General features: G+C 48.2%; 14 non-coding genes and 1 pseudogene across 14 annotated transcripts; all 15 read left to right on the top strand.

Moving 5' to 3' along the window:
• The first annotated feature begins 714 nt into the window (after nt 1-714).
• On the top strand, nt 715-905 carry LOC141179544 (U2 spliceosomal RNA). Its single transcript, XR_012255550.1, has one exon. It is a non-coding gene; the product is annotated as a U2 spliceosomal RNA (small nuclear RNA).
• A 1,115-nt stretch (nt 906-2,020) lies between these two features.
• Nucleotides 2,021-2,211, top strand: LOC141179053 (U2 spliceosomal RNA). Its single transcript, XR_012255103.1, has one exon. It is a non-coding gene; the product is annotated as a U2 spliceosomal RNA (small nuclear RNA).
• A 1,115-nt stretch (nt 2,212-3,326) lies between these two features.
• On the top strand, nt 3,327-3,517 carry LOC141179041 (U2 spliceosomal RNA). Its single transcript, XR_012255092.1, has one exon. It is a non-coding gene; the product is annotated as a U2 spliceosomal RNA (small nuclear RNA).
• A 1,115-nt stretch (nt 3,518-4,632) lies between these two features.
• Nucleotides 4,633-4,823, top strand: LOC141179029 (U2 spliceosomal RNA). The gene has a single exon (XR_012255081.1). It is a non-coding gene; the product is annotated as a U2 spliceosomal RNA (small nuclear RNA).
• Nucleotides 4,824-5,938: 1,115 nt separating this feature from the next.
• On the top strand, nt 5,939-6,129 carry LOC141179017 (U2 spliceosomal RNA). The gene has a single exon (XR_012255070.1). It is a non-coding gene; the product is annotated as a U2 spliceosomal RNA (small nuclear RNA).
• A 2,241-nt stretch (nt 6,130-8,370) lies between these two features.
• On the top strand, nt 8,371-8,561 carry LOC141179004 (U2 spliceosomal RNA). The gene has a single exon (XR_012255059.1). It is a non-coding gene; the product is annotated as a U2 spliceosomal RNA (small nuclear RNA).
• A 1,115-nt stretch (nt 8,562-9,676) lies between these two features.
• LOC141179983 (U2 spliceosomal RNA) lies at nt 9,677-9,754 on the top strand (annotated as a pseudogene).
• A 5,561-nt stretch (nt 9,755-15,315) lies between these two features.
• LOC141179704 (U2 spliceosomal RNA) lies at nt 15,316-15,508 on the top strand. Its single transcript, XR_012255692.1, has one exon. It is a non-coding gene; the product is annotated as a U2 spliceosomal RNA (small nuclear RNA).
• Nucleotides 15,509-16,623: 1,115 nt separating this feature from the next.
• Nucleotides 16,624-16,814, top strand: LOC141178992 (U2 spliceosomal RNA). The gene has a single exon (XR_012255048.1). It is a non-coding gene; the product is annotated as a U2 spliceosomal RNA (small nuclear RNA).
• Nucleotides 16,815-17,929: 1,115 nt separating this feature from the next.
• Nucleotides 17,930-18,120, top strand: LOC141179644 (U2 spliceosomal RNA). Its single transcript, XR_012255640.1, has one exon. It is a non-coding gene; the product is annotated as a U2 spliceosomal RNA (small nuclear RNA).
• Nucleotides 18,121-19,235: 1,115 nt separating this feature from the next.
• LOC141179654 (U2 spliceosomal RNA) lies at nt 19,236-19,426 on the top strand. The gene has a single exon (XR_012255649.1). It is a non-coding gene; the product is annotated as a U2 spliceosomal RNA (small nuclear RNA).
• A 1,115-nt stretch (nt 19,427-20,541) lies between these two features.
• LOC141178979 (U2 spliceosomal RNA) lies at nt 20,542-20,732 on the top strand. The gene has a single exon (XR_012255036.1). It is a non-coding gene; the product is annotated as a U2 spliceosomal RNA (small nuclear RNA).
• A 1,115-nt stretch (nt 20,733-21,847) lies between these two features.
• On the top strand, nt 21,848-22,038 carry LOC141179666 (U2 spliceosomal RNA). Its single transcript, XR_012255660.1, has one exon. It is a non-coding gene; the product is annotated as a U2 spliceosomal RNA (small nuclear RNA).
• Nucleotides 22,039-23,153: 1,115 nt separating this feature from the next.
• On the top strand, nt 23,154-23,344 carry LOC141179652 (U2 spliceosomal RNA). Its single transcript, XR_012255647.1, has one exon. It is a non-coding gene; the product is annotated as a U2 spliceosomal RNA (small nuclear RNA).
• A 1,115-nt stretch (nt 23,345-24,459) lies between these two features.
• LOC141178967 (U2 spliceosomal RNA) lies at nt 24,460-24,650 on the top strand. Its single transcript, XR_012255025.1, has one exon. It is a non-coding gene; the product is annotated as a U2 spliceosomal RNA (small nuclear RNA).
• The last annotated feature ends 1,061 nt before the right edge of the window (nt 24,651-25,711 follow it).

The raw sequence follows: 25,711 nt of genomic DNA, 5'->3' as shown, positions 1-25,711 counted from the left end.
CTTTCAGTATATTGTTGCACACACACCATCTATTTAGCAAATGCCCTTGTTATCAACAGCAGCCTTTTAAACTCACCTGAGCTAACAGGTATGTGCGCTGGTTACTCTGCTGCGCTTAAAATTTCTTTTTTGGTTTGCTACAATGCCTTTTCTGAAACGTTGTCTCCTTCTGCTGGAACACTGACTTCTTTCATTTAATGCCTGCAGACTATAAAAGAGAACCCAACCCAAAAAGTTTGGTTGATTAGTCTGTGGCATTCTGTTAAACTGTTGCTTATGGCGGTCTCTGTGAGCTTCTCAGCGACATTCAGCCAGCCAGGTATCCTGCCTGCAGTAGATGGAATGTGGCAATGGAACGCTGGCTGCGCGTGTCATAATAGGCTCTGAGCCTTTATATACCTGTGCACAGCAGCAGCCACCTTCAGTCTGCTGCTGCTCGTTCCACCCCACCCCCCGCCTTAATTGGTTCTCCTCCCTTCCAACGGTGTTGAGGCGGGTGGGAACAGCAGGGGGTGAAGGTGCTGTGTTTAAAGAGGTGGAGTTATGCAGATCTAAAACGCGTGGATTGCAGCAGCAGCAAGCCGAAAAGTGCAGGCATGTAAGGGATCTAGAGGTTGACAACATGTCTTCTTAACGGGAGTCCAGGAGCTCATCTCCACAAATGGACTTTTCAGGATCCTTGGGTGGCTCCGTAGTTTGAAACCAATTCTGGTTATCGCTTCTCGGCCTTTTGGCTAAGATCAAGTGTAGTATCTGTTCTTATCAGTTTAATATCTGATACGTCCCCTATCTGGGGACCATATATTAAATGGATTTTTAGAACAGGGAGATGGAAAAATAGCTTGCTCTGTCCACTCCACGCATTGACCTGGTATTGCAGTATCTCCAGGACCGGTGCACCCCTTCTTTAATGCAGTTTCTAAAATCAGAAAGAATTGAATTCAATGTTTTTTGTTCATTTTGCTTGTTTGTCGGATTTTGGGATGGACTCTTTGGCTTTGCTTTTCTTCTCCTCATTGGATTTTTCATGTTCAAAGTTGCAGAAGCCAGATTACAAGCTCATTTTGGTTCAACTTCAGCAACTGTGCATTGCATTGCCATGTAATGTGATGCAATGCTATCTTTCTAGCTCTCCCTTTTTACTTCCTTTTGGATAAACAGACATATTAGGCAAGCATTTTGGAGCTTTCACCTAAATAACTACAGGTGGTGAGATAAGCTGCACAATATAATTGACCTTTCAGTATATTGTTGCACACACACCATCTATTTAGCAAATGCCCTTGTTATCAACAGCAGCCTTTTAAACTCACCTGAGCTAACAGGTATGTGCGCTGGTTACTCTGCTGCGCTTAAAATTTCTTTTTTGGTTTGCTACAATGCCTTTTCTGAAACGTTGTCTCCTTCTGCTGGAACACTGACTTCTTTCATTTAATGCCTGCAGACTATAAAAGAGAACCCAACCCAAAAAGTTTGGTTGATTAGTCTGTGGCATTCTGTTAAACTGTTGCTTATGGCGGTCTCTGTGAGCTTCTCAGCGACATTCAGCCAGCCAGGTATCCTGCCTGCAGTAGATGGAATGTGGCAATGGAACGCTGGCTGCGCGTGTCATAATAGGCTCTGAGCCTTTATATACCTGTGCACAGCAGCAGCCACCTTCAGTCTGCTGCTGGACAGCCAGCAGCAGCAGCAGCAGGAGAGGTATGTAATCAGGAGCCCTCCTGCTAAGGGTAGACAGCTGCTCGTTCCACCCCACCCCCCGCCTTAATTGGTTCTCCTCCCTTCCAACGGTGTTGAGGCGGGTGGGAACAGCAGGGGGTGAAGGTGCTGTGTTTAAAGAGGTGGAGTTATGCAGATCTAAAACGCGTGGATTGCAGCAGCAGCAAGCCGAAAAGTGCAGGCATGTAAGGGATCTAGAGGTTGACAACATGTCTTCTTAACGGGAGTCCAGGAGCTCATCTCCACAAATGGACTTTTCAGGATCCTTGGGTGGCTCCGTAGTTTGAAACCAATTCTGGTTATCGCTTCTCGGCCTTTTGGCTAAGATCAAGTGTAGTATCTGTTCTTATCAGTTTAATATCTGATACGTCCCCTATCTGGGGACCATATATTAAATGGATTTTTAGAACAGGGAGATGGAAAAAGAGCTTGCTCTGTCCACTCCACGCATTGACCTGGTATTGCAGTATCTCCAGGACCGGTGCACCCCTTCTTTAATGCAGTTTCTAAAATCAGAAAGAATTGAATTCAATGTTTTTTGTTCATTTTGCTTGTTTGTCGGATTTTGGGATGGACTCTTTGGCTTTGCTTTTCTTCTCCTCATTGGATTTTTCATGTTCAAAGTTGCAGAAGCCAGATTACAAGCTCATTTTGGTTCAACTTCAGCAACTGTGCATTGCATTGCCATGTAATGTGATGCAATGCTATCTTTCTAGCTCTCCCTTTTTACTTCCTTTTGGATAAACAGACATATTAGGCAAGCATTTTGGAGCTTTCACCTAAATAACTACAGGTGGTGAGATAAGCTGCACAATATAATTGACCTTTCAGTATATTGTTGCACACACACCATCTATTTAGCAAATGCCCTTGTTATCAACAGCAGCCTTTTAAACTCACCTGAGCTAACAGGTATGTGCGCTGGTTACTCTGCTGCGCTTAAAATTTCTTTTTTGGTTTGCTACAATGCCTTTTCTGAAACGTTGTCTCCTTCTGCTGGAACACTGACTTCTTTCATTTAATGCCTGCAGACTATAAAAGAGAACCCAACCCAAAAAGTTTGGTTGATTAGTCTGTGGCATTCTGTTAAACTGTTGCTTATGGCGGTCTCTGTGAGCTTCTCAGCGACATTCAGCCAGCCAGGTATCCTGCCTGCAGTAGATGGAATGTGGCAATGGAACGCTGGCTGCGCGTGTCATAATAGGCTCTGAGCCTTTATATACCTGTGCACAGCAGCAGCCACCTTCAGTCTGCTGCTGGACAGCCAGCAGCAGCAGCAGCAGGAGAGGTATGTAATCAGGAGCCCTCCTGCTAAGGGTAGACAGCTGCTCGTTCCACCCCACCCCCCGCCTTAATTGGTTCTCCTCCCTTCCAACGGTGTTGAGGCGGGTGGGAACAGCAGGGGGTGAAGGTGCTGTGTTTAAAGAGGTGGAGTTATGCAGATCTAAAACGCGTGGATTGCAGCAGCAGCAAGCCGAAAAGTGCAGGCATGTAAGGGATCTAGAGGTTGACAACATGTCTTCTTAACGGGAGTCCAGGAGCTCATCTCCACAAATGGACTTTTCAGGATCCTTGGGTGGCTCCGTAGTTTGAAACCAATTCTGGTTATCGCTTCTCGGCCTTTTGGCTAAGATCAAGTGTAGTATCTGTTCTTATCAGTTTAATATCTGATACGTCCCCTATCTGGGGACCATATATTAAATGGATTTTTAGAACAGGGAGATGGAAAAAGAGCTTGCTCTGTCCACTCCACGCATTGACCTGGTATTGCAGTATCTCCAGGACCGGTGCACCCCTTCTTTAATGCAGTTTCTAAAATCAGAAAGAATTGAATTCAATGTTTTTTGTTCATTTTGCTTGTTTGTCGGATTTTGGGATGGACTCTTTGGCTTTGCTTTTCTTCTCCTCATTGGATTTTTCATGTTCAAAGTTGCAGAAGCCAGATTACAAGCTCATTTTGGTTCAACTTCAGCAACTGTGCATTGCATTGCCATGTAATGTGATGCAATGCTATCTTTCTAGCTCTCCCTTTTTACTTCCTTTTGGATAAACAGACATATTAGGCAAGCATTTTGGAGCTTTCACCTAAATAACTACAGGTGGTGAGATAAGCTGCACAATATAATTGACCTTTCAGTATATTGTTGCACACACACCATCTATTTAGCAAATGCCCTTGTTATCAACAGCAGCCTTTTAAACTCACCTGAGCTAACAGGTATGTGCGCTGGTTACTCTGCTGCGCTTAAAATTTCTTTTTTGGTTTGCTACAATGCCTTTTCTGAAACGTTGTCTCCTTCTGCTGGAACACTGACTTCTTTCATTTAATGCCTGCAGACTATAAAAGAGAACCCAACCCAAAAAGTTTGGTTGATTAGTCTGTGGCATTCTGTTAAACTGTTGCTTATGGCGGTCTCTGTGAGCTTCTCAGCGACATTCAGCCAGCCAGGTATCCTGCCTGCAGTAGATGGAATGTGGCAATGGAACGCTGGCTGCGCGTGTCATAATAGGCTCTGAGCCTTTATATACCTGTGCACAGCAGCAGCCACCTTCAGTCTGCTGCTGGACAGCCAGCAGCAGCAGCAGCAGGAGAGGTATGTAATCAGGAGCCCTCCTGCTAAGGGTAGACAGCTGCTCGTTCCACCCCACCCCCCGCCTTAATTGGTTCTCCTCCCTTCCAATGGTGTTGAGGCGGGTGGGAACAGCAGGGGGTGAAGGTGCTGTGTTTAAAGAAGTGGAGTTATGCAGATCTAAAACGCGTGGATTGCAGCAGCAGCAAGCCGAAAAGTGCAGGCATGTAAGGGATCTAGAGGTTGACAACATGTCTTCTTAACGGGAGTCCAGGAGCTCATCTCCACAAATGGACTTTTCAGGATCCTTGGGTGGCTCCGTAGTTTGAAACCAATTCTGGTTATCGCTTCTCGGCCTTTTGGCTAAGATCAAGTGTAGTATCTGTTCTTATCAGTTTAATATCTGATACGTCCCCTATCTGGGGACCATATATTAAATGGATTTTTAGAACAGGGAGATGGAAAAAGAGCTTGCTCTGTCCACTCCACGCATTGACCTGGTATTGCAGTATCTCCAGGACCGGTGCACCCCTTCTTTAATGCAGTTTCTAAAATCAGAAAGAATTGAATTCAATGTTTTTTGTTCATTTTGCTTGTTTGTCGGATTTTGGGATGGACTCTTTGGCTTTGCTTTTCTTCTCCTCATTGGATTTTTCATGTTCAAAGTTGCAGAAGCCAGATTACAAGCTCATTTTGGTTCAACTTCAGCAACTGTGCATTGCATTGCCATGTAATGTGATGCAATGCTATCTTTCTAGCTCTCCCTTTTTACTTCCTTTTGGATAAACAGACATATTAGGCAAGCATTTTGGAGCTTTCACCTAAATAACTACAGGTGGTGAGATAAGCTGCACAATATAATTGACCTTTCAGTATATTGTTGCACACACACCATCTATTTAGCAAATGCCCTTGTTATCAACAGCAGCCTTTTAAACTCACCTGAGCTAACAGGTATGTGCGCTGGTTACTCTGCTGCGCTTAAAATTTCTTTTTTGGTTTGCTACAATGCCTTTTCTGAAACGTTGTCTCCTTCTGCTGGAACACTGACTTCTTTCATTTAATGCCTGCAGACTATAAAAGAGAACCCAACCCAAAAAGTTTGGTTGATTAGTCTGTGGCATTCTGTTAAACTGTTGCTTATGGCGGTCTCTGTGAGCTTCTCAGCGACATTCAGCCAGCCAGGTATCCTGCCTGCAGTAGATGGAATGTGGCAATGGAACGCTGGCTGCGCGTGTCATAATAGGCTCTGAGCCTTTATATACCTGTGCACAGCAGCAGCCACCTTCAGTCTGCTGCTGGACAGCCAGCAGCAGCAGCAGCAGGAGAGGTATGTAATCAGGAGCCCTCCTGCTAAGGGTAGACAGCTGCTCGTTCCACCCCACCCCCCGCCTTAATTGGTTCTCCTCCCTTCCAACGGTGTTGAGGCGGGTGGGAACAGCAGGGGGTGAAGGTGCTGTGTTTAAAGAGGTGGAGTTATGCAGATCTAAAACGCGTGGATTGCAGCAGCAGCAAGCCGAAAAGTGCAGGCATGTAAGGGATCTAGAGGTTGACAACATGTCTTCTTAACGGGAGTCCAGGAGCTCATCTCCACAAATGGACTTTTCAGGATCCTTGGGTGGCTCCGTAGTTTGAAACCAATTCTGGTTATCGCTTCTCGGCCTTTTGGCTAAGATCAAGTGTAGTATCTGTTCTTATCAGTTTAATATCTGATACGTCCCCTATCTGGGGACCATATATTAAATGGATTTTTAGAACAGGGAGATGGAAAAAGAGCTTGCTCTGTCCACTCCACGCATTGACCTGGTATTGCAGTATCTCCAGGACCGGTGCACCCCTTCTTTAATGCAGTTTCTAAAATCAGAAAGAATTGAATTCAATGTTTTTTGTTCATTTTGCTTGTTTGTCGGATTTTGGGATGGACTCTTTGGCTTTGCTTTTCTTCTCCTCATTGGATTTTTCATGTTCAAAGTTGCAGAATGTAACGGGTCCGGGAGGCGGAACCTCTGAGCTACTATACAAGGGGGCGGCCCTTGTAAGGGAGCGGGTGGCAGTCTCTGGATGAACGGACAGGGAGATACGGCAAGTGATCAGGGCAGTCTCTGGGTGAACGGACTGGGAGATACGGCAAGTGATCAGGGCAGTCTCTGGGTAAGGGGTAGGTACGACCTGTGATGGCAGAGCCTCCGGGTAGGCTAGCAGGCAGATGGTAGATGGGTGCTCCCAGGTGAGCAAGCGAGAGTCTCAGGAATAGCAGGTGGTCACGGCACGTGACGGCGGAACCTCCGGGCTGGCAAGCAGGCAGGTAACGGAGATGCGCTCCCAGGTGAGCGGGCAAGAGTCTCTGGAATAGCTGATGGTCACCGCACGTGACAACGGGACCTCCGGGCTGGCAAGCAGGCAGGTAACGGAGATGCGCTCCCAGGTGAGCGGGGAAGAGTCTCTGAGATAGCTGGTGGTCACAGCACGTGACAACGGAGCCTCCGGGCTGGCAAGCAGGCAGATAACGGAGAAGCGCTCCCAGGTGAGCGGGCAAGCTGGTCCATAGACAGACTGACCGGAGAAGTAAGGCAGACCGTCGGACCTCAGACTGGCAGACAGGTAACAAGTATTCAGGCAGGAATCAGGCAGGTAACTGGCAGGTACTGGCAGGTAACTAGCAGGTAACTGGCAACGGGACCTGAGGGCTGAAGCACAGGTGAGACACAGGTGCAAACAACATTGCTCGGGCACCTCCATTTTGGAGGAGGTGCCTTTTATATGATGAAGTCCTCCGGCCATTGGCCGGGGACTCTTTAGGGCGGCGCGCGCGGCCCCTTTAAGAGGAGGGGAGCGCGCGCGCGCGCGCCCTAAGCACAGGGGCCGGGAAGGAGCGCGCGCCGAGAGCAGAGCAGGAGGAGGACGCCGGGACGGAGCGCGCGCTGACAGCAGAGCGGGGAGAGGACGCCGGGCAGGAGCACGCGCTGACAGCAGAGCGGGGAGAGGACGCCGGGCAGGAGCACGCGCTGACAGCAGAGCGGGGAGAGGACGCCGGGCACGGAGCAGAGCGGTGAGGGGAGCAGCGTCCCTGCCTAGCAGAGGGCAGGGACGCCAGCGCTACACAGAAGCCAGATTACAAGCTCATTTTGGTTCAACTTCAGCAACTGTGCATTGCATTGCCATGTAATGTGATGCAATGCTATCTTTCTAGCTCTCCCTTTTTACTTCCTTTTGGATAAACAGACATATTAGGCAAGCATTTTGGAGCTTTCACCTAAATAACTACAGGTGGTGAGATAAGCTGCACAATATAATTGACCTTTCAGTATATTGTTGCACACACACCATCTATTTAGCAAATGCCCTTGTTATCAACAGCAGCCTTTTAAACTCACCTGAGCTAACAGGTATGTGCGCTGGTTACTCTGCTGCGCTTAAAATTTCTTTTTTGGTTTGCTACAATGCCTTTTCTGAAACGTTGTCTCCTTCTGCTGGAACACTGACTTCTTTCATTTAATGCCTGCAGACTATAAAAGAGAACCCAACCCAAAAAGTTTGGTTGATTAGTCTGTGGCATTCTGTTAAACTGTTGCTTATGGCGGTCTCTGTGAGCTTCTCAGCGACATTCAGCCAGCCAGGTATCCTGCCTGCAGTAGATGGAATGTGGCAATGGAACGCTGGCTGCGCGTGTCATAATAGGCTCTGAGCCTTTATATACCTGTGCACAGCAGCAGCCACCTTCAGTCTGCTGCTGGACAGCCAGCAGCAGCAGCAGCAGGAGAGGTATGTAATCAGGAGCCCTCCTGCTAAGGGTAGACAGCTGCTCGTTCCACCCCACCCCCCGCCTTAATTGGTTCTCCTCCCTTCCAACGGTGTTGAGGCGGGTGGGAACAGCAGGGGGTGAAGGTGCTGTGTTTAAAGAGGTGGAGTTATGCAGATCTAAAACGCGTGGATTGCAGCAGCAGCAAGCCGAAAAGTGCAGGCATGTAAGGGATCTAGAGGTTGACAACATGTCTTCTTAACGGGAGTCCAGGAGCTCATCTCCACAAATGGACTTTTCAGGATCCTTGGGTGGCTCCGTAGTTTGAAACCAATTCTGGTTATCGCTTCTCGGCCTTTTGGCTAAGATCAAGTGTAGTATCTGTTCTTATCAGTTTAATATCTGATACGTCCCCTATCTGGGGACCATATATTAAATGGATTTTTAGAACAGGGAGATGGAAAAAGAGCTTGCTCTGTCCACTCCACGCATTGACCTGGTATTGCAGTATCTCCAGGACCGGTGCACCCCTTCTTTAATGCAGTTTCTAAAATCAGAAAGAATTGAATTCAATGTTTTTTGTTCATTTTGCTTGTTTGTCGGATTTTGGGATGGACTCTTTGGCTTTGCTTTTCTTCTCCTCATTGGATTTTTCATGTTCAAAGTTGCAGAAGCCAGATTACAAGCTCATTTTGGTTCAACTTCAGCAACTGTGCATTGCATTGCCATGTAATGTGATGCAATGCTATCTTTCTAGCTCTCCCTTTTTACTTCCTTTTGGATAAACAGACATATTAGGCAAGCATTTTGGAGCTTTCACCTAAATAACTACAGGTGGTGAGATAAGCTGCACAATATAATTGACCTTTCAGTATATTGTTGCACACACACCATCTATTTAGCAAATGCCCTTGTTATCAACAGCAGCCTTTTAAACTCACCTGAGCTAACAGGTATGTGCGCTGGTTACTCTGCTGCGCTTAAAATTTCTTTTTTGGTTTGCTACAATGCCTTTTCTGAAACGTTGTCTCCTTCTGCTGGAACACTGACTTCTTTCATTTAATGCCTGCAGACTATAAAAGAGAACCCAACCCAAAAAGTTTGGTTGATTAGTCTGTGGCATTCTGTTAAACTGTTGCTTATGGCGGTCTCTGTGAGCTTCTCAGCGACATTCAGCCAGCCAGGTATCCTGCCTGCAGTAGATGGAATGTGGCAATGGAACGCTGGCTGCGCGTGTCATAATAGGCTCTGAGCCTTTATATACCTGTGCACAGCAGCAGCCACCTTCAGTCTGCTGCTGGACAGCCAGCAGCAGCAGCAGCAGGAGAGGTATGTAATCAGGAGCCCTCCTGCTAAGGGTAGACAGCTGCTCGTTCCACCCCACCCCCCGCCTTAATTGGTTCTCCTCCCTTCCAACGGTGTTGAGGCGGGTGGGAACAGCAGGGGGTGAAGGTGCTGTGTTTAAAGAGGTGGAGTTATGCAGATCTAAAACGCGTGGATTGCAGCAGCAGCAAGCCGAAAAGTGCAGGCATGTAAGGGATCTAGAGGTTGACAACATGTCTTCTTAACGGGAGTCCAGGAGCTCATCTCCACAAATGGACTTTTCAGGATCCTTGGGTGGCTCCGTAGTTTGAAACCAATTCTGGTTATCGCTTCTCGGCCTTTTGGCTAAGATCAAGTGTAGTATCTGTTCTTTTAAGAACACAAGAGCTACGATCTACACTTGACGAGAGCGATCGAACTCGGAAGGAGAAGAGCTTCGGAGCCCAGCTGACATCGGAGAAGGAAGGCGGATATCGGTGGGAGGAAGAAGCTCTAAAGAATCCAGAAGAAGACGAAGACTCGGAGAAGAATCGGGCTGTCCTGTGGAATCTTCGAGGAAGAAAATCATCGAGACAAAGACCTTTCGGGGAATTTGTCCAGAACACGACGGGAGAAGAATCTGCATAGCTCCACCCATTCCGGGAAGAGTTCCAGATCCAGCTCCAAGAAGTAACTGCAGGAGGAAAGCCATGGCAAGCGCTGCGAGGAAGGCCGAAAAGAAGAGCCTGGAGCAGGGGACAGCCAGGAGGGCCCAGCCAGGAGCCGATTCTGACCCCAAGGACTCTGCCTCCACGACTGGCCAGCAGAAGGGACCCCAGAAGCCCCGCCACGAAGCTCCAGCCCTGGAGCCATGGATGCGGCAGACGGTGGCCCTGAAGCTGAAGGAAGTGGATGGGAGGGTGCCGGACATGTCCTCGGACGTGTTCTGCCAGAAGATGCTGCTGGATCGAGGCTTCTCCAGGTCGGACACCCTCAGCATCCAGACCTTCTTGACGGGGATCTTCTTCGTCACCTTCGCCACTGTGAACACCTGCAGGAGGTTCTGGGAAATGGTAAGCGCAAAAGGACCGGATAATTCTTTCTCTGCCTTTACAGGTAGCTGCCCTATCCAGAGGGACGAAAGGAGGATCACGGTCTCCATGCGCAACCCGCACACCCCAGGCCAAGACATCTGTACCTTCCTGAGACGCTTCTGTTTGGTTGTGAAGGAACCCTCTCACATCCTGAATGGACTCGGCTTCTGGACAGGTAAGTGGTCGGTGACCGTTAGACTTCACAGGGACCTGGCGTACTCAGACGGACTTCGGCACCTGCCCCCGACATTCTCCCTGGGCAACTCCTACGGCCTCATCTATTACCCGGACATGCCGCGGAACTGCAGGAGATGCGGCAAGAAAGGCCACGAGATGAAGGACTGCAAGGAGGATGCCTGCAGGATTTGTCGAGTGACGGGACACAGCTCGAAGGACTGCCCAAAGAAGACATCCTGCAACCTGTGTGGGCTGGCGGCTCATCTGTACAAGGATTGCCCCAAGCGTGAGAGATCCTGGGCATCGGTGGTTGCGACGACCCCAGCTACGGAGGACAAGGCCCCGACGACCAGGCCTGTGAAGGTCAAGGACGCGACGACCAAGGCCCCAGCGGCCAAGGCCGAGACGACCAAGGCCAAAGCGGTCAAGGAGTCGGTGGCCAAAGCCCCAGCGACAGTCCCAGCAGCTCCGAAGCAGAAGAAAAAGTCAAAGGAGGGTAAGAGTTCTGTCACCCCTCTCTCGATCCCTCCCCCTGCCACCCCCGTCCAATTCCCCCCCACCCCGGCCACCCCTGCTGAGGATTCCACTTCCTCTTCCTCCTTCCCCTACTCCTCAGCAGGTGTCCTTTCCCCTGCCCCGGCAGCCACTCTCCCTCCCCAGACCATGGTAGCGGTGGAATTAACCTTTCCTCCACCCGCCGCTATCTATTCCGAGGAGGATTTTCCCCTTCTTGTCTCCCCAGTTCCAACCCGGGGAAAGAGGAAGGTGGAGGACAGCCCTGCTACTGAATCCTCCAAAAAGAAGATTCTGGATTTCGTAGGCGAAAAGGAGGATACCCTCCCTGAGCCAGAAGAGATGGAGCACATGGTTGAGACCCTGGTGGCCGAGCCAGAAGAGGAGGAACTGGTGGTCGCCGAGATCGAGGCCGCGCTGCTTGACCAGATGGAGGAAGAGGGCCTGCTGGTGATCCCGTCACCAGCAGTCAACACCGACGAGGGACCACCCGACCGGAGTGGTAACTAAGGTGTATTGCCTGCGCTAACTTTTTCTTTTTTCCCTACATGATGGCTAATATTAACTTATTTTCCATTAATGTCAGGAGCATCAAGGACAAGTTCAGACGTCAGACTATTTATGCCTTCCTTACTTCCCAGTTGTGTGATGTTTATATGTTGCAGGAATGTTCCCTTCCCTCCTCTAGGTCCTTCAAACATCTGGCCAGGGAGTGGTCCCACGGTCCATCCTACTGGTCCGGTGGGGGTGACTGCAAGTCTGCGGGGGTCGCAATTCTGATCAGGGGGGGCGCATTCACGCTTGAGTCCGTCCAGGAGCTCATCTGCGGCAGGGCTCTTGTTGTAGATGGCAACTGGGCGGGAGAACCTGTCAGGTTCATCAACGTGTATGCATCCCCACTGAAGAATGAGCGTTTGGAGCTTTTCCAGACCCTGCGGCTTCAGCTTGCCACCACCAGGACCTTAGTGATGGCCGGGGATTTCAACTGCCCCATCGAGGAGGATGGTCGTAGTTCTGGCACATCTGCCAAGTTGGACATCACGTCCAAGCTGCTCATCGAGATGGTAACCGAGGCCTCTCTTCAGGACGTGGTGGGCTCCATGGGGAGAGGCTCCACGAACTATTCGTGGAGCCGACCCGATGGCTCACTCCGCTCCAGGATTGACTTTGTGTTCACCTCTCGGGCAGTCAGGCAGAGTAGGCACTCGATGGTCTCCTGCTTCTTCTCCGACCACAGAGCCATTCACTTACAAGGTGTCCTCGGCGACGGTTTTCCGTCCGGCCCCGGCTCCTGGAAGCTGAATTGTGCTCTGCTGGCTCAGGATGAAGTCGTGGAGGAGCTGAGAGCAGCCTACGCAATGTGGCAGTCCTACAAGGGTAGCTTCCAAACAGTCTCTGATTGGTGGGAATATGTTAAACTTGAGTTTCGCTGTTTCTTTCAGGCCAAGGGTCGACAACAGGCGTGTGAGAAGAGGAGGGACTTCAGAGGGCTGCAGCGCGAGCTGCGGTCGCTGCAGGACCTTCTTCACTGCGGCTGGGACGTGAGGGAGGAGCTGGAGGAGACCAAGAAGAGCCTGAAAAGGCACTTTGAGGAGGAGTCCAAGCGAATCGTCTTCCGTTCCAAAGTGGAGAATCTGGAGAAGGGTGAGAAATGTAACTCATTCTTTTTCAGGAAACTTCATGCCGGTCACACGCCCCTGAACGAGCTGCGAGACGAGAGCGGAAACATGCGACGTGGGAAGGAGGACGTGATGAGGGTCGTCAGCGACTTCTACAGTGAACTCTACTCCCACAAGACTACCGACCCCGACGCTGCTAAGTTCCTGTCAGGTATCACTAACCATCTTGATCCTGCAGGCACGGCAGCCTTGGACAAACCTCTGATGGTGGGCGAATTGCTCTCTGCCGCTAAATCCTTTAGGACCGGCAGGACCCCGGGCAGTGATGGTCTTCCAGCGGAGCTCTATGTAGCGCTGGGAGACCTCATCTGTCCGGACCTGTTGGACCTGTACGAGGAGATGGTGGTGGAGGGTAGAATGCCTCCATCTTTGAGGGAAGGAATGGTCACGATCCTGTACAAGCGGAAGGGAGAGAGGTGCGACCTGAGGAATTGGCGTCCCATCACTCTGCTCAACGTGGACTACAAGATCCTGGCCAAGACGATGGCGACACGACTTAAGACGGTCATCGGACGGATCATCCACCCGGACCAGACCTGCGGCATCCCTGGACGTCGCATCGCAGACAGCCTCGCTCTCGTGCGGGACACGGTCGAGTACATCAAGGTCCGCCGCGCACACGCGGCCCTGGTCTCCTTGGATCAGGAGAAGGCCTTCGACCGGGTTTCCCACGAGTTCATGGGCCGAGCTCTGCACCGGTTAGGTTTGGGTAACATGTTTTGTTCGTATGTCCGTCTGATGTATTTTGATATCCACAGCTCGGTGTTGGTGAACGGCTGGAAGACTGACCCCTTCTCTGTCCTCTCTGGGGTCAGACAAGGCTGCCCTCTATCACCTCTTCTTTTTGTTTGTGTTATAGAACTCTTCGCAGAGGCTATCCGGCAGAATGGAGAGATCAGAGGGATCACCGCACCGGGTCCGGGACGACACGAGGTCAAGTGCTCGCTCTACATGGACGACGTCACCGTCTTCTGCGCTGATCGTGGTTCAGTCGACGCCCTCGTCCAGACGTGTGAGAGGTTCGGCCGGGCTTCAGGGGCCAAAGTCAACTGCAGGAAGTCGGAAGCCATGCTCTTCGGGGATTGGCAGCCGGCCTCCTCCGCCCCCTTCCCCTTCAACATTCAACCGGATTTCCTCAAGGTGCTGGGAGTCTGGTTCGGGAAGGAAGGAGCGGCCCTCAAGTCCTGGCAAGAACGCTTGGCCAAGGTGAAGCAACGGATCGGACTCTGGAGCCTCAGACACCTCACTTGTGAGGGTAAGGCACTCGTCCTGCGTAATGAGGTCCTGCCCGTCTTGCAGTACACGGCGCAGGCCTGGCCCCCACACGTCACTGTGTGCAGGGCCATTACCAGGACAGTGTTTCACTTTGTCTGGGGATCCAAGATGGACAGAGTCAGGCGGGCCGTCATGTACAAGGAGCCTCGCAAGGGTGGGAAGGGCGTTCCAGATATCCCCACCCTCCTGCGATCCTCTTTTGTGTGTGATTGTGTCCGCCAGACTTTGCAAGTCAAGAATGGCTCCGCGGGCAGGTCCATGTCTCGCTTCTTCCTGCTTCCTCTTTGGAGGCGACTCGGCTGGGACAAGTGGGACAGCTCCTTCCCCTACAACTGGACGACGCCATGGTTCTACGGAGACGTCGTTCAATTTGTGGGGGAGCATCAACTGGAGGGACTCAAGCCCGACTTGTGGAAGCCCAAAACTATCCACAAGCTAATCAGAGCCAAGGATGACGTGGAGAACATCACAGGACTTCACCAGGACACGCTGGAGACTGTGTGGACAAATGTGTCGTCTGACAGGCTGACCAACGGGCACAAGGACTTGTCGTGGATGGCGATTCAGGGCGGACTGCCCGTCCGGTCATTCATGCATGCCCGGAACCTGTGCAAGACCCGGTACTGCCCAAGGTGCCCCTTCGTGGAGGAAACATCTTTGCACACTTTTTGGGACTGCGGATTTGCACAGCGCCTATTGACTGCACTTGAGGACGACCTGAGGAACTCTGTCCCCAGGGCGAGCCTATCGCACCATTCTGTGCTTTACGGACTCTTCCCTGGGGTTCATACCGTCGGAGCCATCCAGGAGGCTTGGCGCCTTATGAACTGCTTCAAGGATGCCGTTTGGGTCGCCAGGAACCGGCTCATCTTGAGGAGGGAGAGGATGTCCATCCAGGACTGCCGCAGGCTGATCCACAGCCTGCTCAGAGACTATTCCATCATGGACGGTCCGGAGGACGAGGATGAGGACTAAACCCCTCCTCCCCCTCTCCCCTTATGTGTCTTGTCTTTCAATAAAGCTTCGGGCCTGTGATTTTCCCCTCCCCATCCCCTTTTTCCCAATCCCCATCCCTTATCACAGTTCGTCGTACTGTATTGATTGACATGCTTTTTCTTTCAGATTGAGTGTTTTGTGTAGCATAGGGGTGTGATGTGTCTAGTTAGTGCGTCGTATCCTCATGCTATGTAAATATGATGTAGAATTCTGTGTGTACTGGGCTGCGGCACTGTACACTGTCTGTTAACTTATTTTTTGTGCTAATAAAAGATATATTCAATCAAAAAATCTGTTCTTATCAGTTTAATATCTGATACGTCCCCTATCTGGGGACCATATATTAAATGGATTTTTAGAACAAGGAGATGGAAAAAGAGCTTGCTCTGTCCACTCCACGCATTGACCTGGTATTGCAGTATCTCCAGGACCGGTGCACCCCTTCTTTAATGCAGTTTCTAAAATCAGAAAGAATTGAATTCAATGTTTTTTGTTCATTTTGCTTGTTTGTCGGATTTTGGGATGGACTCTTTGGCTTTGCTTTTCTTCTCCTCATTGGATTTTTCATGTTCAAAGTTGCAGAAGCCAGATTACAAGCTCATTTTGGTTCAACTTCAGCAACTGTGCATTGCATTGCCATGTAATGTGATGCAATGCTATCTTTCTAGCTCTCCCTTTTTACTTCCTTTTGGATAAACAGACATATTAGGCAAGCATTTTGGAGCTTTCACCTAAATAACTACAGGTGGTGAGATAAGCTGCACAATATAATTGACCTTTCAGTATATTGTTGCACACACACCATCTATTTAGCAAATGCCCTTGTTATCAACAGCAGCCTTTTAAACTCACCTGAGCTAACAGGTATGTGCGCTGGTTACTCTGCTGCGCTTAAAATTTCTTTTTTGGTTTGCTACAATGCCTTTTCTGAAACGTTGTCTCCTTCTGCTGGAACACTGACTTCTTTCATTTAATGCCTGCAGACTATAAAAGAGAACCCAACCCAAAAAGTTTGGTTGATTAGTCTGTGGCATTCTGTTAAACTGTTGCTTATGGCGGTCTCTGTGAGCTTCTCAGCGACATTCAGCCAGCCAGGTATCCTGCCTGCAGTAGATGGAATGTGGCAATGGAACGCTGGCTGCGCGTGTCATAATAGGCTCTGAGCCTTTATATACCTGTGCACAGCAGCAGCCACCTTCAGTCTGCTGCTGGACAGCCAGCAGCAGCAGCAGCAGGAGAGGTATGTAATCAGGAGCCCTCCTGCTAAGGGTAGACAGCTGCTCGTTCCACCCCACCCCCCGCCTTAATTGGTTCTCCTCCCTTCCAACGGTGTTGAGGCGGGTGGGAACAGCAGGGGGTGAAGGTGCTGTGTTTAAAGAGGTGGAGTTATGCAGATCTAAAACGCGTGGATTGCAGCAGCAGCAAGCCGAAAAGTGCAGGCATGTAAGGGATCTAGAGGTTGACAACATGTCTTCTTAACGGGAGTCCAGGAGCTCATCTCCACAAATGGACTTTTCAGGATCCTTGGGTGGCTCCGTAGTTTGAAACCAATTCTGGTTATCGCTTCTCGGCCTTTTGGCTAAGATCAAGTGTAGTATCTGTTCTTATCAGTTTAATATCTGATACGTCCCCTATCTGGGGACCATATATTAAATGGATTTTTAGAACAGGGAGATGGAAAAAGAGCTTGCTCTGTCCACTCCACGCATTGACCTGGTATTGCAGTATCTCCAGGACCGGTGCACCCCTTCTTTAATGCAGTTTCTAAAATCAGAAAGAATTGAATTCAATGTTTTTTGTTCATTTTGCTTGTTTGTCGGATTTTGGGATGGACTCTTTGGCTTTGCTTTTCTTCTCCTCATTGGATTTTTCATGTTCAAAGTTGCAGAAGCCAGATTACAAGCTCATTTTGGTTCAACTTCAGCAACTGTGCATTGCATTGCCATGTAATGTGATGCAATGCTATCTTTCTAGCTCTCCCTTTTTACTTCCTTTTGGATAAACAGACATATTAGGCAAGCATTTTGGAGCTTTCACCTAAATAACTACAGGTGGTGAGATAAGCTGCACAATATAATTGACCTTTCAGTATATTGTTGCACACACACCATCTATTTAGCAAATGCCCTTGTTATCAACAGCAGCCTTTTAAACTCACCTGAGCTAACAGGTATGTGCGCTGGTTACTCTGCTGCGCTTAAAATTTCTTTTTTGGTTTGCTACAATGCCTTTTCTGAAACGTTGTCTCCTTCTGCTGGAACACTGACTTCTTTCATTTAATGCCTGCAGACTATAAAAGAGAACCCAACCCAAAAAGTTTGGTTGATTAGTCTGTGGCATTCTGTTAAACTGTTGCTTATGGCGGTCTCTGTGAGCTTCTCAGCGACATTCAGCCAGCCAGGTATCCTACCTGCAGTAGATGGAATGTGGCAATAGAACGCTGGCTGCCCGTGTCATAATAGGCTCTGAGCCTTTATATACCTGTGCACAGCAGCAGCCACCTTCAGTCTGCTGCTGGACAGCCAGCAGCAGCAGCAGCAGGAGAGGTATGTAATCAGGAGCCCTCCTGCTAAGGGTAGACAGCTGCTCGTTCCACCCCACCCCCCGCCTTAATTGGTTCTCCTCCCTTCCAACAGTGTTGAGGCGGGTGGGAACAGCAGGGGGTGAAGGTGCTGTGTTTAAAGAGGTGGAGTTATGCAGATCTAAAACGCGTGGATTGCAGCAGCAGCAAGCCGAAAAGTGCAGGCATGTAAGGGATCTAGAGGTTGACAACATGTCTTCTTAACGGGAGTCCAGGAGCTCATCTCCACAAATGGACTTTTCAGGATCCTTGGGTGGCTCCGTAGTTTGAAACCAATTCTGGTTATCGCTTCTCGGCCTTTTGGCTAAGATCAAGTGTAGTATCTGTTCTTATCAGTTTAATATCTGATACGTCCCCTATCTGTGGACCATATATTAAATGGAGTTTTAGAACAGGGAGATGGAAAAAGAGCTTGCTCTGTCCACTCCACGCATTGACCTGGTATTGCAGTATCTCCAGGACCGGTGCACCCCTTCTTTAATGCAGTTTCTAAAATCAGAAAGAATTGAATTCAATGTTTTTTGTTCATTTTGCTTGTTTGTCGGATTTTGGGATGGACTCTTTGGCTTTGCTTTTCTTCTCCTCATTGGATTTTTCATGTTCAAAGTTGCAGAAGCCAGATTACAAGCTCATTTTGGTTCAACTTCAGCAACTGTGCATTGCATTGCCATGTAATGTGATGCAATGCTATCTTTCTAGCTCTCCCTTTTTACTTCCTTTTGGATAAACAGACATATTAGGCAAGCATTTTGGAGCTTTCACCTAAATAACTACAGGTGGTGAGATAAGCTGCACAATATAATTGACCTTTCAGTATATTGTTGCACACACACCATCTATTTAGCAAATGCCCTTGTTATCAACAGCAGCCTTTTAAACTCACCTGAGCTAACAGGTATGTGCGCTGGTTACTCTGCTGCGCTTAAAATTTCTTTTTTGGTTTGCTACAATGCCTTTTCTGAAACGTTGTCTCCTTCTGCTGGAACACTGACTTCTTTCATTTAATGCCTGCAGACTATAAAAGAGAACCCAACCCAAAAAGTTTGGTTGATTAGTCTGTGGCATTCTGTTAAACTGTTGCTTATGGCGGTCTCTGTGAGCTTCTCAGCGACATTCAGCCAGCCAGGTATCCTGCCTGCAGTAGATGGAATGTGGCAATGGAACGCTGGCTGCGCGTGTCATAATAGGCTCTGAGCCTTTATATACCTGTGCACAGCAGCAGCCACCTTCAGTCTGCTGCTGGACAGCCAGCAGCAGCAGCAGCAGGAGAGGTATGTAATCAGGAGCCCTCCTGCTAAGGGTAGACAGCTGCTCGTTCCACCCCACCCCCCGCCTTAATTGGTTCTCCTCCCTTCCAACGGTGTTGAGGCGGGTGGGAACAGCAGGGGGTGAAGGTGCTGTGTTTAAAGAGGTGGAGTTATGCAGATCTAAAACGCGTGGATTGCAGCAGCAGCAAGCCGAAAAGTGCAGGCATGTAAGGGATCTAGAGGTTGACAACATGTCTTCTTAACGGGAGTCCAGGAGCTCATCTCCACAAATGGACTTTTCAGGATCCTTGGGTGGCTCCGTAGTTTGAAACCAATTCTGGTTATCGCTTCTCGGCCTTTTGGCTAAGATCAAGTGTAGTATCTGTTCTTATCAGTTTAATATCTGATACGTCCCCTATCTGGGGACCATATATTAAATGGATTTTTAGAACAGGGAGATGGAAAAAGATCTTGCTCTGTACACTCCACGCATTGACCTGGTATTGCAGTATCTCCAGGACCGGTGCACCCCTTCTTTAATGCAGTTTCTAAAATCAGAAAGAATTGAATTCAATGTTTTTTGTTCATTTTGCTTGTTTGTCGGATTTTGGGATGGACTCTTTGGCTTTGCTTTTCTTCTCCTCATTGGATTTTTCATGTTCAAAGTTGCAGAAGCCAGATTACAAGCTCATTTTGGTTCAACTTCAGCAACTGTGCATTGCATTGCCATGTAATGTGATGCAATGCTATCTTTCTAGCTCTCCCTTTTTACTTCCTTTTGGATAAACAGACATATTAGGCAAGCATTTTGGAGCTTTCACCTAAATAACTACAGGTGGTGAGATAAGCTGCACAATATAATTGACCTTTCAGTATATTGTTGCACACACACCATCTATTTAGCAAATGCCCTTGTTATCAACAGCAGCCTTTTAAACTCACCTGAGCTAACAGGTATGTGCGCTGGTTACTCTGCTGCGCTTAAAATTTCTTTTTTGGTTTGCTACAATGCCTTTTCTGAAACGTTGTCTCCTTCTGCTGGAACACTGACTTCTTTCATTTAATGCCTGCAGACTATAAAAGAGAACCCAACCCAAAAAGTTTGGTTGATTAGTCTGTGGCATTCTGTTAAACTGTTGCTTATGGCGGTCTCTGTGAGCTTCTCAGCGACATTCAGCCAGCCAGGTATCCTGCCTGCAGTAGATGGAATGTGGCAATGGAACGCTGGCTGCGCGTGTCATAATAGGCTCTGAGCCTTTATATACCTGTGCACAGCAGCAGCCACCTTCAGTCTGCTGCTGGACAGCCAGCAGCAGCAGCAGCAGGAGAGGTATGTAATCAGGAGCCCTCCTGCTAAGGGTAGACAGCTGCTCGTTCCACCCCACCCCCCGCCTTAATTGGTTCTCCTCCCTTCCAACGGTGTTGAGGCGGGTGGGAACAGCAGGGGGTGAAGGTGCTGTGTTTAAAGAGGTGGAGTTATGCAGATCTAAAACGCGTGGATTGCAGCAGCAGCAAGCCGAAAAGTGCAGGCATGTAAGGGATCTAGAGGTTGACAACATGTCTTCTTAACGGGAGTCCAGGAGCTCATCTCCACAAATGGACTTTTCAGGATCCTTGGGTGGCTCCGTAGTTTGAAACCAATTCTGGTTATCGCTTCTCGGCCTTTTGGCTAAGATCAAGTGTAGTATCTGTTCTTATCAGTTTAATATCTGATACGTCCCCTATCTGGGGACCATATATTAAATGGATTTTTAGAACAGGGAGATGGAAAAAGAGCTTGCTCTGTCCACTCCACGCATTGACCTGGTATTGCAGTATCTCCAGGACCGGTGCACCCCTTCTTTAATGCAGTTTCTAAAATCAGAAAGAATTGAATTCAATGTTTTTTGTTCATTTTGCTTGTTTGTCGGATTTTGGGATGGACTCTTTGGCTTTGCTTTTCTTCTCCTCATTGGATTTTTCATGTTCAAAGTTGCAGAAGCCAGATTACAAGCTCATTTTGGTTCAACTTCAGCAACTGTGCATTGCATTGCCATGTAATGTGATGCAATGCTATCTTTCTAGCTCTCCCTTTTTACTTCCTTTTGGATAAACAGACATATTAGGCAAGCATTTTGGAGCTTTCACCTAAATAACTACAGGTGGTGAGATAAGCTGCACAATATAATTGACCTTTCAGTATATTGTTGCACACACACCATCTATTTAGCAAATGCCCTTGTTATCAACAGCAGCCTTTTAAACTCACCTGAGCTAACAGGTATGTGCGCTGGTTACTCTGCTGCGCTTAAAATTTCTTTTTTGGTTTGCTACAATGCCTTTTCTGAAACGTTGTCTCCTTCTGCTGGAACACTGACTTCTTTCATTTAATGCCTGCAGACTATAAAAGAGAACCCAACCCAAAAAGTTTGGTTGATTAGTCTGTGGCATTCTGTTAAACTGTTGCTTATGGCGGTCTCTGTGAGCTTCTCAGCGACATTCAGCCAGCCAGGTATCCTGCCTGCAGTAGATGGAATGTGGCAATAGAACGCTGGCTGCCCGTGTCATAATAGGCTCTGAGCCTTTATATACCTGTGCACAGCAGCAGCCACCTTCAGTCTGCTGCTGGACAGCCAGCAGCAGCAGCAGCAGGAGAGGTATGTAATCAGGAGCCCTCCTGCTAAGGGTAGACAGCTGCTCGTTCCACCCCACCCCCCGCCTTAATTGGTTCTCCTCCCTTCCAACAGTGTTGAGGCGGGTGGGAACAGCAGGGGGTGAAGGTGCTGTGTTTAAAGAGGTGGAGTTATGCAGATCTAAAACGCGTGGATTGCAGCAGCAGCAAGCCGAAAAGTGCAGGCATGTAAGGGATCTAGAGGTTGACAACATGTCTTCTTAACGGGAGTCCAGGAGCTCATCTCCACAAATGGACTTTTCAGGATCCTTGGGTGGCTCCGTAGTTTGAAACCAATTCTGGTTATCGCTTCTCGGCCTTTTGGCTAAGATCAAGTGTAGTATCTGTTCTTATCAGTTTAATATCTGATACGTCCCCTATCTGTGGACCATATATTAAATGGAGTTTTAGAACAGGGAGATGGAAAAAGAGCTTACTCTGTCCACTCCACGCATTGACCTGGTATTGCAGTATCTCCAGGACCGGTGCACCCCTTCTTTAATGCAGTTTCTAAAATCAGAAAGAATTGAATTCAATGTTTTTTGTTCATTTTGCTTGTTTGTCGGATTTTGGGATGGACTCTTTGGCTTTGCTTTTCTTCTCCTCATTGGATTTTTCATGTTCAAAGTTGCAGAAGCCAGATTACAAGCTCATTTTGGTTCAACTTCAGCAACTGTGCATTGCATTGCCATGTAATGTGATGCAATGCTATCTTTCTAGCTCTCCCTTTTTACTTCCTTTTGGATAAACAGACATATTAGGCAAGCATTTTGGAGCTTTCACCTAAATAACTACAGGTGGTGAGATAAGCTGCACAATATAATTGACCTTTCAGTATATTGTTGCACACACACCATCTATTTAGCAAATGCCCTTGTTATCAACAGCAGCCTTTTAAACTCACCTGAGCTAACAGGTATGTGCGCTGGTTACTCTGCTGCGCTTAAAATTTCTTTTTTGGTTTGCTACAATGCCTTTTCTGAAACGTTGTCTCCTTCTGCTGGAACACTGACTTCTTTCATTTAATGCCTGCAGACTATAAAAGAGAACCCAACCCAAAAAGTTTGGTTGATTAGTCTGTGGCATTCTGTTAAACTGTTGCTTATGGCGGTCTCTGTGAGCTTCTCAGCGACATTCAGCCAGCCAGGTATCCTGCCTGCAGTAGATGGAATGTGGCAATGGAACGCTGGCTGCGCGTGTCATAATAGGCTCTGAGCCTTTATATACCTGTGCACAGCAGCAGCCACCTTCAGTCTGCTGCTGGACAGCCAGCAGCAGCAGCAGCAGGAGAGGTATGTAATCAGGAGCCCTCCTGCTAAGGGTAGACAGCTGCTCGTTCCACCCCACCCCCCGCCTTAATTGGTTCTCCTCCCTTCCAACGGTGTTGAGGCGGGTGGGAACAGCAGGGGGTGAAGGTGCTGTGTTTAAAGAGGTGGAGTTATGCAGATCTAAAACGCGTGGATTGCAGCAGCAGCAAGCCGAAAAGTGCAGGCATGTAAGGGATCTAGAGGTTGACAACATGTCTTCTTAACGGGAGTCCAGGAGCTCATCTCCACAAATGGACTTTTCAGGATCCTTGGGTGGCTCCGTAGTTTGAAACCAATTCTGGTTATCGCTTCTCGGCCTTTTGGCTAAGATCAAGTGTAGTATCTGTTCTTATCAGTTTAATATCTGATACGTCCCCTATCTGGGGACCATATATTAAATGGATTTTTAGAACAGGGAGATGGAAAAAGATCTTGCTCTGTACACTCCACGCATTGACCTGGTATTGCAGTATCTCCAGGACCGGTGCACCCCTTCTTTAATGCAGTTTCTAAAATCAGAAAGAATTGAATTCAATGTTTTTTGTTCATTTTGCTTGTTTGTCGGATTTTGGGATGGACTCTTTGGCTTTGCTTTTCTTCTCCTCATTGGATTTTTCATGTTCAAAGTTGCAGAAGCCAGATTACAATCTCATTTTGGTTCAACTTCAGCAACTGTGCATTGCATTGCCATGTAATGTGATGCAATGCTATCTTTCTAGCTCTCCCTTTTTACTTCCTTTTGGATAAACAGACATATTAGGCAAGCATTTTGGAGCTTTCACCTAAATAACTACAGGTGGTGAGATAAGCTGCACAATATAATTGACCTTTCAGTATATTGTTGCACACACACCATCTATTTAGCAAATGCCCTTGTTATCAACAGCAGCCTTTTAAACTCACCTGAGCTAACAGGTATGTGCGCTGGTTACTCTGCTGCGCTTAAAATTTCTTTTTTGGTTTGCTACAATGCCTTTTCTGAAACGTTGTCTCCTTCTGCTGGAACACTGACTTCTTTCATTTAATGCCTGCAGACTATAAAAGAGAACCCAACCCAAAAAGTTTGGTTGATTAGTCTGTGGCATTCTGTTAAACTGTTGCTTATGGCGGTCTCTGTGAGCTTCTCAGCGACATTCAGCCAGCCAGGTATCCTGCCTGCAGTAGATGGAATGTGGCAATGGAACGCTGGCTGCGCGTGTCATAATAGGCTCTGAGCCTTTATATACCTGTGCACAGCAGCAGCCACCTTCAGTCTGCTGCTGGACAGCCAGCAGCAGCAGCAGCAGGAGAGGTATGTAATCAGGAGCCCTCCTGCTAAGGGTAGACAGCTGCTCGTTCCACCCCACCCCCCGCCTTAATTGGTTCTCCTCCCTTCCAACGGTGTTGAGGCGGGTGGGAACAGCAGGGGGTGAAGGTGCTGTGTTTAAAGAGGTGGAGTTATGCAGATCTAAAACGCGTGGATTGCAGCAGCAGCAAGCCGAAAAGTGCAGGCATGTAAGGGATCTAGAGGTTGACAACATGTCTTCTTAACGGGAGTCCAGGAGCTCATCTCCACAAATGGACTTTTCAGGATCCTTGGGTGGCTCCGTAGTTTGAAACCAATTCTGGTTATCGCTTCTCGGCCTTTTGGCTAAGATCAAGTGTAGTATCTGTTCTTATCAGTTTAATATCTGATACGTCCCCTATCTGGGGACCATATATTAAATGGATTTTTAGAACAGGGAGATGGAAAAAGAGCTTGCTCTGTCCACTCCACGCATTGACCTGGTATTGCAGTATCTCCAGGACCGGTGCACCCCTTCTTTAATGCAGTTTCTAAAATCAGAAAGAATTGAATTCAATGTTTTTTGTTCATTTTGCTTGTTTGTCGGATTTTGGGATGGACTCTTTGGCTTTGCTTTTCTTCTCCTCATTGGATTTTTCATGTTCAAAGTTGCAGAAGCCAGATTACAAGCTCATTTTGGTTCAACTTCAGCAACTGTGCATTGCATTGCCATGTAATGTGATGCAATGCTATCTTTCTAGCTCTCCCTTTTTACTTCCTTTTGGATAAACAGACATATTAGGCAAGCATTTTGGAGCTTTCACCTAAATAACTACAGGTGGTGAGATAAGCTGCACAATATAATTGACCTTTCAGTGTATTGTTGCACACACACCATCTATTTAGCAAATGCCCTTGTTATCAACAGCAGCCTTTTAAACTCACCTGAGCTAACAGGTATGTGCGCTGGTTACTCTGCTGCGCTTAAAATTTCTTTTTTGGTTTGCTACAATGCCTTTTCTGAAACGTTGTCTCCTTCTGCTGGAACACTGACTTCTTTCATTTAATGCCTGCAGACTATAAAAGAGAACCCAACCCAAAAAGTTTGGTTGATTAGTCTGTGGCATTCTGTTAAACTGTTGCTTATGGCGGTCTCTGTGAGATTCTCAGCGACATTCAGCCAGCCAGGTATCCTGCCTGCAGTAGATGGAATGTGGCAATGGAACGCTGGCTGCGCGTGTCATAATAGGCTCTGAGCCTTTATATACCTGTGCACAGCAGCAGCCACCTTCAGTCTGCTGCTGGACAGCCAGCAGCAGCAGCAGCAGGAGAGGTATGTAATCAGGAGCCCTCCTGCTAAGGGTAGACAGCTGCTCGTTCCACCCCACCCCCCGCCTTAATTGGTTCTCCTCCCTTCCAACGGTGTTGAGGCGGGTGGGAACAGCAGGGGGTGAAGGTGCTGTGTTTAAAGAGGTGGAGTTATGCAGATCTAAAACGCGTGGATTGCAGCAGCAGCAAGCCGAAAAGTGCAGGCATGTAAGGGATCTAGAGGTTGACAACATGTCTTCTTAACGGGAGTCCAGGAGCTCATCTCCACA

The sequence above is a fragment of the Phyllobates terribilis genome, unplaced genomic scaffold (assembly GCF_046119375.1).
Source record: "Phyllobates terribilis strain yellow unplaced genomic scaffold, ASM4611937v1 Scaffold_30__1_contigs__length_15301838, whole genome shotgun sequence".
In the NCBI taxonomy this organism is placed as follows: domain Eukaryota; kingdom Metazoa; phylum Chordata; class Amphibia; order Anura; family Dendrobatidae; genus Phyllobates; species Phyllobates terribilis.
The sequence above is the reverse complement of the archived record's forward strand: the minus strand, read 5'-3'. Positions and strand labels throughout refer to the sequence as shown.